This window comes from Ursus americanus, chromosome 25 (genome assembly GCF_024610735.1).
Source record: "Ursus americanus isolate L20-20 chromosome 25, mUrsAme1.1.p, whole genome shotgun sequence".
Classification (NCBI taxonomy): domain Eukaryota; kingdom Metazoa; phylum Chordata; class Mammalia; order Carnivora; family Ursidae; genus Ursus; species Ursus americanus.
The window spans coordinates 13,734,381-13,743,795 of record NC_142151.1 but is presented as its reverse complement, the minus strand read 5'-3'; positions in this window follow the sequence as shown (position 1 = coordinate 13,743,795).

The window sequence follows — 9,415 nt, the reverse complement described above, 5'->3', positions numbered from 1 at the left end:
TCTCTTTCTCTCAAAAAAAGAAATAAAATCTTAAAAAATAATAAAATAACAAAAATACCTCCCTGGTGTGATGTGGCTGGTTAGCTCAGCTAAAGCACGATGCTAAGAAAATTCCTGTAGAGTTAACATATCCTTCATCCTGATGATTTTTTCCTGATCTAAAGACCACCAAAGACTGGTTTCCTTCCACATTAAATTTCATGCTCTCCCCATAAGCTTAAAAGGCCTTCCAGATATGAAGCCTTATTTCAAGCTGTGGTCTGGTCAGGCTAAAATTTTCTCACTCTCTCTACCATTATTCCTTCTCTCTTTGTTTAAACAAATGATCCCTTTTCCTAGGATTATATCTATTTCAGATTGGCCAGATTCATGCCTTGTTATCCTTCTTTTCCTCTTTCCACAATCAGTTCCAAATCTACCTTTTCCCTGAAACTTTCTCTGATGACATAACGACCCAGGGTTATCAAACACCAAGCCCTTAAGTTGTAGCAGAATGAGGTTTTCTTTTTTTCCTTCAAGCTCTGATGGTAAAGAGGATAATTCTATAGCCTCTTCCTCAGATTAAGCCTAATCATCTATTTTTAAAGCACACAATTAATGAGCAATAAACTAGAACATCTATTTGTGCTTCCTTTGTACAAAAGCCTCTGTATTTTTCAGGTAAAGAAGGTGCTTCTCAATTAACATTTAACAGGGGCAATCATGAGTTGACTTGACTTCGAGAAAACATGCTTGATGTCTCCGTAAAGACTTCTTCTTGGAGTTGCTGAAAATGTCTTCATGGCTCAGGTCAGTTCTAAGTTGTTGGTCTCCTGTGAGAGATCATATTTGCTGCTCTTCACAGATAAATGAGTTAGGATTAAGTTTACATTTTAACATGTATCGGACCTTATTTATTCAAAGGACTTCAACGTGGAAGACTCAGGAAGCACAAGGACTCATCCATTGCTGACAACATTATTAGAATGCCTTTCCTGGAACTGCCTTCAAGAAAGTCTCAAGAAAATCAGTGGGATTGGATTACCGTGATGGACGAACTGTCAGACCTCAGAGGTGAGTTGAATGATGAATACTGATCTCACCCATCACTCAAAAAACGACCAAGTGCACTTTGGAAATGCCATTGGCTGTCTTTCTGGATTTTCCTAAAGATGGTGGAACTATTAGAACTTGAACCACATTCAGTAAGTGGTTAAATCAAGTGTGAGTTTGGAAAAGTTGCACCAGATCACCAACAGTTGAGTCTTCCAGGTAGGTTGGTTTTTTTTTTTATGTGAAAAGTAAGAGGATTTTATTGACTTCTATATATTCTTGGAGAAAACCATTCACGTGTAAAAGTTTGACATTTGATAGGAGATATATTCCTACTTTATCTGACACATAAATTCTTTCATTTCGGGTCAGACATAATTTTTCATTTCAACAGAACTCTCACATGATTATAGTCACAAGCTCTTGAGATAATTGCATCATCATAGGGTTCAAGATAAACTAAACTGGTAGGAATTTGAGGCATATCTGTTATTGTCCAGTTACTGCAGCGTAATGGAGTATATGCTGTAAGCAGATACAGAGGAAGCTATCCATAAAAAAGGTGTAAAACACAGGCAAAGAAAATATACAAATTATAGTACTGCATATATATTTTAATTTATAGAACTGACATTTTTAACTCACTAACATGTTCTTTTATGTGATAGAAATGCACCAAGGGAACTTGCTTTTAAAATTCTTTTTTTAAAAGAATTTAAAATTTAAAATTTACCTCTTAGTTATTCTCTTTTTAAGAGTCTACAAATTGCACATCTTCCTAAACCAGGACCCACTTGAATATACAAATGGGGCTGGATTTTTTAAAATATACATCCACAAGGAGAGCATTTTGTTGTAAATCCCACCCGGACTTTATTTGTATGTAGAAGAACCTTGCGTAGATGTCATCTGCAATTCATTTTTAAATTCCTTCTTGTTGAATTCAATGGCACTATTCCCAGGGCAATTCTGTCTGGAAAAACTTAGCTTTTTGATTTTTTATTTGAATTTACAGCTGATTCACATTTTAAAAAAATGGTTGCTATATCTCTGTTATGATTAGGGGTTTGTTTCAAAAGCAAATGAAAATCCAGGGAAAAGACACAAGGAAATGCCCACAGCAGGATAAGATCTTAGAACATATGGATCTTTGGGATGACTCGTCCTTTAGGCTAATGGTAATTCGTTTTTAAATAGCACTTCACATGTTAGCACTTTACAATTTACAAATGGTTTTCACGTCCACTATCTCATTTGATCTCTTGGACAGATTAGGCAATTTATTTCAATTGTGTGTGTGTATATTTTATGTTTATATATATTGAATGTTTATATATATATTAATACGATAGTTATATATTTAATTTTTATATATTTATACAATATATATTATATATTATATGTATTTACACAAATATATTATGCATTATATTTTATATATATATGTGTATATATATATATATCTTATCTTTCTAAGATACTAAGAATCTCATCTAAAACTGTGTTTGGGCCATGACCACTCTGCTTTTTTTACAGTATAATCTGAACTACATCTGTAAAATGAAATAGAAACATACCCCAGGAGAATCCTTATTTATGGGCAGAAATGTCACTGAAAGATTTCCAAAAAAGACTGTGCTTTCGGTTTTTAGCTCTAGTTGTTACCACCGTGTCCTGCTATTGATAACTCTTTTTTCTAAACACGGAAACAAGCAGCAGAACGTGTCCATTCAGGAAATAAGGAAAATCAATTTTACAGAAAGTGTTAACTCTGGTAGTCATAAGCGCTCTTTGCCAAATATTCTCCAACTCTCCTGCTTCCAGGCACATGGCAGGATTGCACTTTTGAGGTTGGGTGGGACCAGGACACTAACTCTGGCCAACACATTGGAGGAGAAATAATGTCACTTCCAAGGTCAATGCCAGGCAGAAGCAATTCATTGTCAGTCCAAGACGCTCAGGAATTTGATTTCTTTCTACCATGGTGGCAAGCAGTGTCTCAAACAGTGGCTGCTCCATGCATCTGTATTCCATGATGAAGATATAGTTCAAGCAAGAAATAAAACTTTGCTATTAAATCTCCTGGAGTCAGAGTTGTTACCTTAGTGAGCCCAGCCCATTCTGACTGACCTAGCCATGAACCAGTTGTTTGGTATCCTGAAGTAAAAGGACTTACTTGTCTGAATATTTTACTTTACCACTGATTGTTCTAGTGCTCTTCAAAGACATCCTTAGATTAAAGAAGAGCCACCCTGTTCTTGACTGATAGATGCCTGAATGATCAGCCAGCCACGTGGCTCCGTGTTATTCCCATTAATTACAATTCACTGAGAAAGCTGCCATCATAAAAGCATGCAGAGGCTGAGGTGGTAACTTAAAAACACAGACTCACTCTGGCTGAGCCACTGAGGGCAAGGAAGACCTGACAGTGGGAGGTCAAAAGCTTGCGCTCTGTCTTAAATGGTAGTAGGCAGGAATTCCTGGGGGAGATGATGGAGGGAATGATACTCAGAGGAGCCACCAACAGGGAGTCTTTGTGCAAACTAGTAAAATGTGCCCCCTAGGGGTGGATGAATTAGAAAATGTGTCCCCCTCCCCCAACCCCAAGGATGCAGCCTCGCTTCAGTGCACAGGGCTTGGTGAGTGGAGGGAGGCTGCATTCCAACTCCACTGGCCATCTCAGCCAAGTGTTTCTGTGCAGCACAAAAACCAACAACAAAAACACCACCAACAAAAAACTGCTCAGCTGACTGCAATGACCTGGATCTGCGGGGCAGAATAAATGCCTGGGGAAAGGCGTAGCTGCAAGCAAAATCAAGACCCGTCCAGAGAACGGAGCTGTAAAGCATCGTTATTGCCAGAGCACAAATGCAGGATGGCGGGCAGCAGCAGGAGGTGGGGCTGCGGAGCTGGGCTGGGTCAGCGCCAGGGAGCTTCCATCCCAAACACAGGAATCAAGCCCCAGGCGTGAGGAGCTCGCCAGGGGGATGCCCATGTTGTGCTGAGCCCTGTTGGAATCTCAGGCAAAAGGCAAAATGGGAGCCTGTTTACACTTATCCAAATGGAAGCTCTCCATTGAAAAAAATCTAAGCCCATTGCCCAATCTGTTTACACGCCTTTGTCAGTCCTCATAAACCCACAGGAGGGACACGACAGCCACACAAGCCTGGGAACCGCAGCCCAGTGGGAAATAATTGTCCCTGTTGTGAAATGAGGCGGGGTTGTAGACCAAACAAGCCACAAAAAACAGCCTGTTTTTATAAAATGGTGATGTGTTGTTTATCATGGACTTTGGGGCACTGATTTCTATTTTTAGACATATTATTTCATCTTGATTACTGGGGGTTTGGGTGCCCCCTTGGATTTTGTGCCCCATGTAAGGGCCTTATGCTCTCCTCCCTGGCCCCAGCTCTGCTGATCGGATTTGCCTTGCGTGGAAACGTGTGACTGGGAACAGAGAGGACACCCTCCCTGCACAGTAGAATCACCTGGGAAGGTTTAAAACTCCCCACAGCTTGACCTCACCACAGACCAATTAAATCAGGGCTTGTGGGAGTGGAGCCCAGGCATGGGAATGTTTTAAAATCTTTCCACATGATTCTGTTTTGCAGCCCGGGTTGCAAACCACTGCCTTGCAAATCACTGATATGTGGGATTAGATGAAAGGAACGAGGAAGAGGGAGAAGTCAGGGCCCTGGCCTGGGTCACTAGGTGGATGATGATTCTATTCTGTATAAGAGGAAACTCAGAAGAAGGAGGGTTCCAGAGAGAACAGATCTGGGGGTGGAGAGGAGAGCAAACGGGTCCTGTCGTGCACCAGCCGAGTTTGAAGTGGAGAAGCACAGATGGACATAAGGCTGTGGACCTTCCAGTAGAAATAGAGACTCGGGAAGGAGCTTAGAGCCAAAGGCAGAAGCTGGGGGGACGGCTGATTGTACCAGCAGCCTAAGGAGCGCACCCCAGGTGTCGACCTCGTGCTGGAAAAGGCCATTCCATCCCTAAAGGGGTTCTCTCCTGACACCCAGTTCCACCTTTACCCCTGCGGCGTATGGACCAAGATCCCTCCAGAGAGCCAGAGAGCGGACCTGAGTGCTGCTCGCAGAACCGAACCATACTGAATGAACACACTGAGAGTCTCCCTCTGGTTCGGAATTCAAACAGTGGGGAAGCAGCGCCGAGGGCTTGCCTGGAAAATTGGTGGGTCCGCTGAAGAAGAAGAAAGGAGAAGGAGGAAAAGGGGGAAGAGGTGGGGGAGGAGGAGGAGAAGAGCGAGAAGGAGGGGAAGGAGGAGGAGGAGGAGGGGAAGGAGAAACATAGCTGACTATCCAATGCCTTTCCTCAAACCTGCTGAATTAGAAGAACCAGCTAGGACACTGGCCCAAATAGAAATGCTCATACTCAGATCCGAGCTACTAAATCAAAACTTCCAGGAGAGGGCGCCAGGACTCTGCATTTTTAACAAGTTCCCCTGCGACTCTTTAAGATAGTGTGAGTTGGGGAAGCGCTGCTCTGTGGACAAGAAAAGTCTCCCCCTTTGCTCTGGTTTGTGGCAAAGACTGTCCAGGCTTTTCCAACTTGGCCCAGGAAGGCAGAAAGTGATTGGGTTGATACGGCATAATCCATGGAAAGATTTTAAGAGTCAGTCCTGTCGCCGGAAACACTCAGTTTCCAATTTACATCTCCTTTCCTCCCCTTGGCCAGTGTAATATTCAGCCCAGGACACACTCACCCAGTTCTCCAAAGAGAAAACGTTGCCAAAAGCAGGTTGCTGCCTTGAAATTGAGGAAGAGAAAGCCTTCCTGAGTCTATTTGCTGGCGTGCTCATCTGTTTCCAGTTAGGGTTACGTAGGCTGAAAGGTCCTTGTTCACCCATTTGGTTCGAGTCAGTTTAGAAAAATAACGAACATGAAAGAAAAAAAATATATTGCAATTGATCTTTGGGGAGATCAATCTAAAATGCTTCTCTGATCTTTGCTTTGGGGGATGCTTTTCTCTTTCATATTTGAAGTTTGTTCTTGTGTGGTTCTCCCAGGAAACAGCACTTTCCCAAGCTTGACGAAGAAAAGCCTCAGGGAAATAAAACTTGGATGTGATGAGATGCTCTCAGCCCAACAACTAGAGAAGTTCCTTTCTTTCCTCCAAGCCTCGGGCTTGTAAGTAGCTTTTATCCCATTGGATTTAAGTTCATATAAAAAAAACAAAAACAAAACCAACCTCTCATGGTTGATCAGCCGAAATTCATCAAAATTATTTCAGGAGAAATGGCATTGGAGACCCCAGAGGAGGCAAGTGGGAATCTGACAGCGGTGTTGTCAGAATGAGGTGCCATAATCCCAATCAGCCTGTGACAAACAAAAAAATATGGCTCCCCAAAATGATATGCGTTCATGCAACAGATGCCCCTACGTGGGCAGACACTATGCTGGCCCTGGGAACACAAAACAAGTTCCTACCTTCCTGAAGCATACAGAAGAGCAGCAGAAAAAACAGGTAAAACAGCAAAGAAATATGATTTTAAATTATAAGTACTCAGAAGAAAACAGGCTAGTCGTCTGAAGACCAGCCACTGTGAGAGCCCAGCATCACTTCGACTGGTGAAGGCCTCACAAAGGAAGCCATATTGCCCTGAGGAGTAAACGCCCTGAAGAAGAGTTTGCAGAGCTTTGGAAAGAGTTGGGGCAAGACCCAAGAAGGAGGCATGTAGAGCTTAGCCCCTCAAGGGAAGGACTTTAGGAAAAACTTGTCTCTGAAGGGAATGATTGAAACCATTCAGAACTCTAACTTGCAGGATCAGACCGAAGAAGGACTGGCAAACCAGACAGGAGAGAGGTAATGAGTCCATTACAAGATGGCGAAATGTTGATTCCCTAGACATGGCGGGGGGGGGGGCGTAGCCAGGCAGGGTTTGAGGTGACCAGAGCCCCAGACTGGCTATGTCTGGCCGTCAGCTGCAGCATCCATTTACCCCTCATTTACCCCCATCCATTTTAAATATTCGTGTCACTTTCTAAGTGTCCCAATAAGTGAAAATGTGAGAGTCCCTGCTTTAGGGTTTAGGCCCAACCCAACAGCCTCATGAAAACCTACCTGGGATTAACCTCAGCTAGGTATATAGGTTACCTCCTCAAATTTCTTCGCTATGTAGAGGAAGGTCTTTCAGACTGGAAGGCATGCCTGGCAGAAGAGACATGTTGAGAGAAGCAGGATCTGGGAAGCTGCAGAAAGCGAGGTAATGCTATTTGATTGTGACATGCCCTAAGGGCACATGGGAAAGGTCGTGGAAAGCTAGGTCACAGGGGTGGGTCATGAGCCCTAGGTAAGGGATAGCTGGTGGCATGCCTCCCTTCTCTGATTCACCATCAATGATTTTTGTTTTGTTAACTGATGTGAGTGGAAATTATTTTTTACTGGCACCGTAGTATGTATGCATACATAGAGTGAGTAGCATTAAAGATAATGGTTTCGTCTCACTGTGGAAAGGACTCCGTACCTGACAATCCACTCTGATCTATGTACACATGTGCAGATGTGCTGTGTGTGTGTGTGTGTGTGTGTGTGTGTGTGTGAACACACAAGTGCATGTACCAGCGGAACCGCACACACGTACTAGGGGTGTCAGAGACTCTCATAGCTGGAACAGATATTTGGAGAGGCTAAACACTTCTCCACTTATCCTTTATGCAGAATTGATTTAAAAAAAAAAACTATCTTCCTATTCTCGTTTCCTCTTAAAATAAAATGCAACACACATGTGCGTGCACACACACGCACACACACACACACACACACACTCCAGACACCTGGGCAAAATATTCAGGTTCCAATTCGGTATGTCACAGCCACCAGGTGTGTCAGGAAAAGGAAGGGACAGAGGACCCAGCCAGTGCCTTTGAAGGGGGTGATGCGAGGGGGGTTGGTCAATGTCATCAAAAGAACCACCGACACACGCCAGGGTCTGTGCCTTTTGGAGGCTGCTTCCTCTCACATCATCCCCCTCTTTCATCGCATAGGACCTTCTGGGATCTTCGAGGCAAAAATAGCCTCTCTTACTAAGAGGTTCTGTGATGAGGTTGCCCAGTTGCACAGGAAGTTGATGACACTCTGGGAATTGTAACTTCATGTTTTCCCGGATTTCTGATTCTTGAGGCCTCATCTTTCATTTCACCTCGTGATGCTTGTTTCTTCATTATTTGGCCAGCCCCTGATTTTCTAACCTTCCCTCCTACCTATCAGCCTTCTTTCCCTCCCCCCTCAGGACACCCCCATGTTTTCTTCCCAACTCAGCGTTGTCCTCCTCCCTTTCCCACTGCTACTTAAATACAGTCAGATGCTCCCTCTGGCCCGCTCCCTGGTTCCCGAGTGTTCGCAGAGTTCATGGGCTTATGACTCAGACGACTAAGCTCGTGCTACGCAAACACAACCCACAAACGTTTTTGATTTTGCTGAGCCACACAAACCATGAGTTTCTTCCTTATGCAATGAATCCCCCTCAAAGAACAACATGGACCTGTTTTGCGGTACTTCAGAAAATGGTAGCTTGTGTGTGAAGAGCTCACTTGGGCAATATTTCAGGCATTGGCTGCACGTATCTGAGGCAGGGGCCGCACACTAGTTTCTGTTAAGCTCAAGTATCTCTGCAGAGGAGTCAACACGATCATTATGTCCGAACAAAGTGTAACGAACGGTACACGCGAGGTCTTCTCATGGCACTCTCCAGTCCCAAGCAAGGCTGTGAGGCACTGTTTTGTAAAATAAAACTACAGCCAGGGGATGGATTATGACAACCAAGAAAAACACACCAGCAGGTCAGGGTGTGTCCAAACAATGAAGAGCTTTTCCATTTTCACCTGAGGGCTAAGGGAGAGATTTGGGTTGCAGGCGTGGGAGGAGAAAACTACAGTAAAACTGATAACACCTCCACGGTTCTTAAAAGCCGATACCAAGACCAACACAGCAAGTGAGAAGTCCAGAGCCCTGAGAGTTCCAAAACTCCTTGGAGCTCATCGAGTCCGGCAGACTCCTAACCCAGGATTCCCCACATCGTCCTCAAGAGAGCGTCATTGAGCTCGAACACCTCCAGCAGGAGATGACCCACCACTTTGCAGGAAGCTCTTCTGGGATCTTCCTTCCCGAAATTTCTAACGGCTGAGCCACCTCTTAGGCTGTGATAATTAAAGGCGGCTGAGAGGCAGCATGGGGTTACGTGTAAGAGATCCCGAGGCAGCCCTCGTGGCTTTGACCCTCCAGCCCTATCACTTGGCAGCTGTGTCACCTTAGCGCTTCCATGTCTGCAGGTATTAAGCAAAAGGGAGGTCATAATCATAACTTGTAAGGTTTTTATAAGTAGCAAATGATATTGTACAAATAGAGCCCTTTAAAGGGA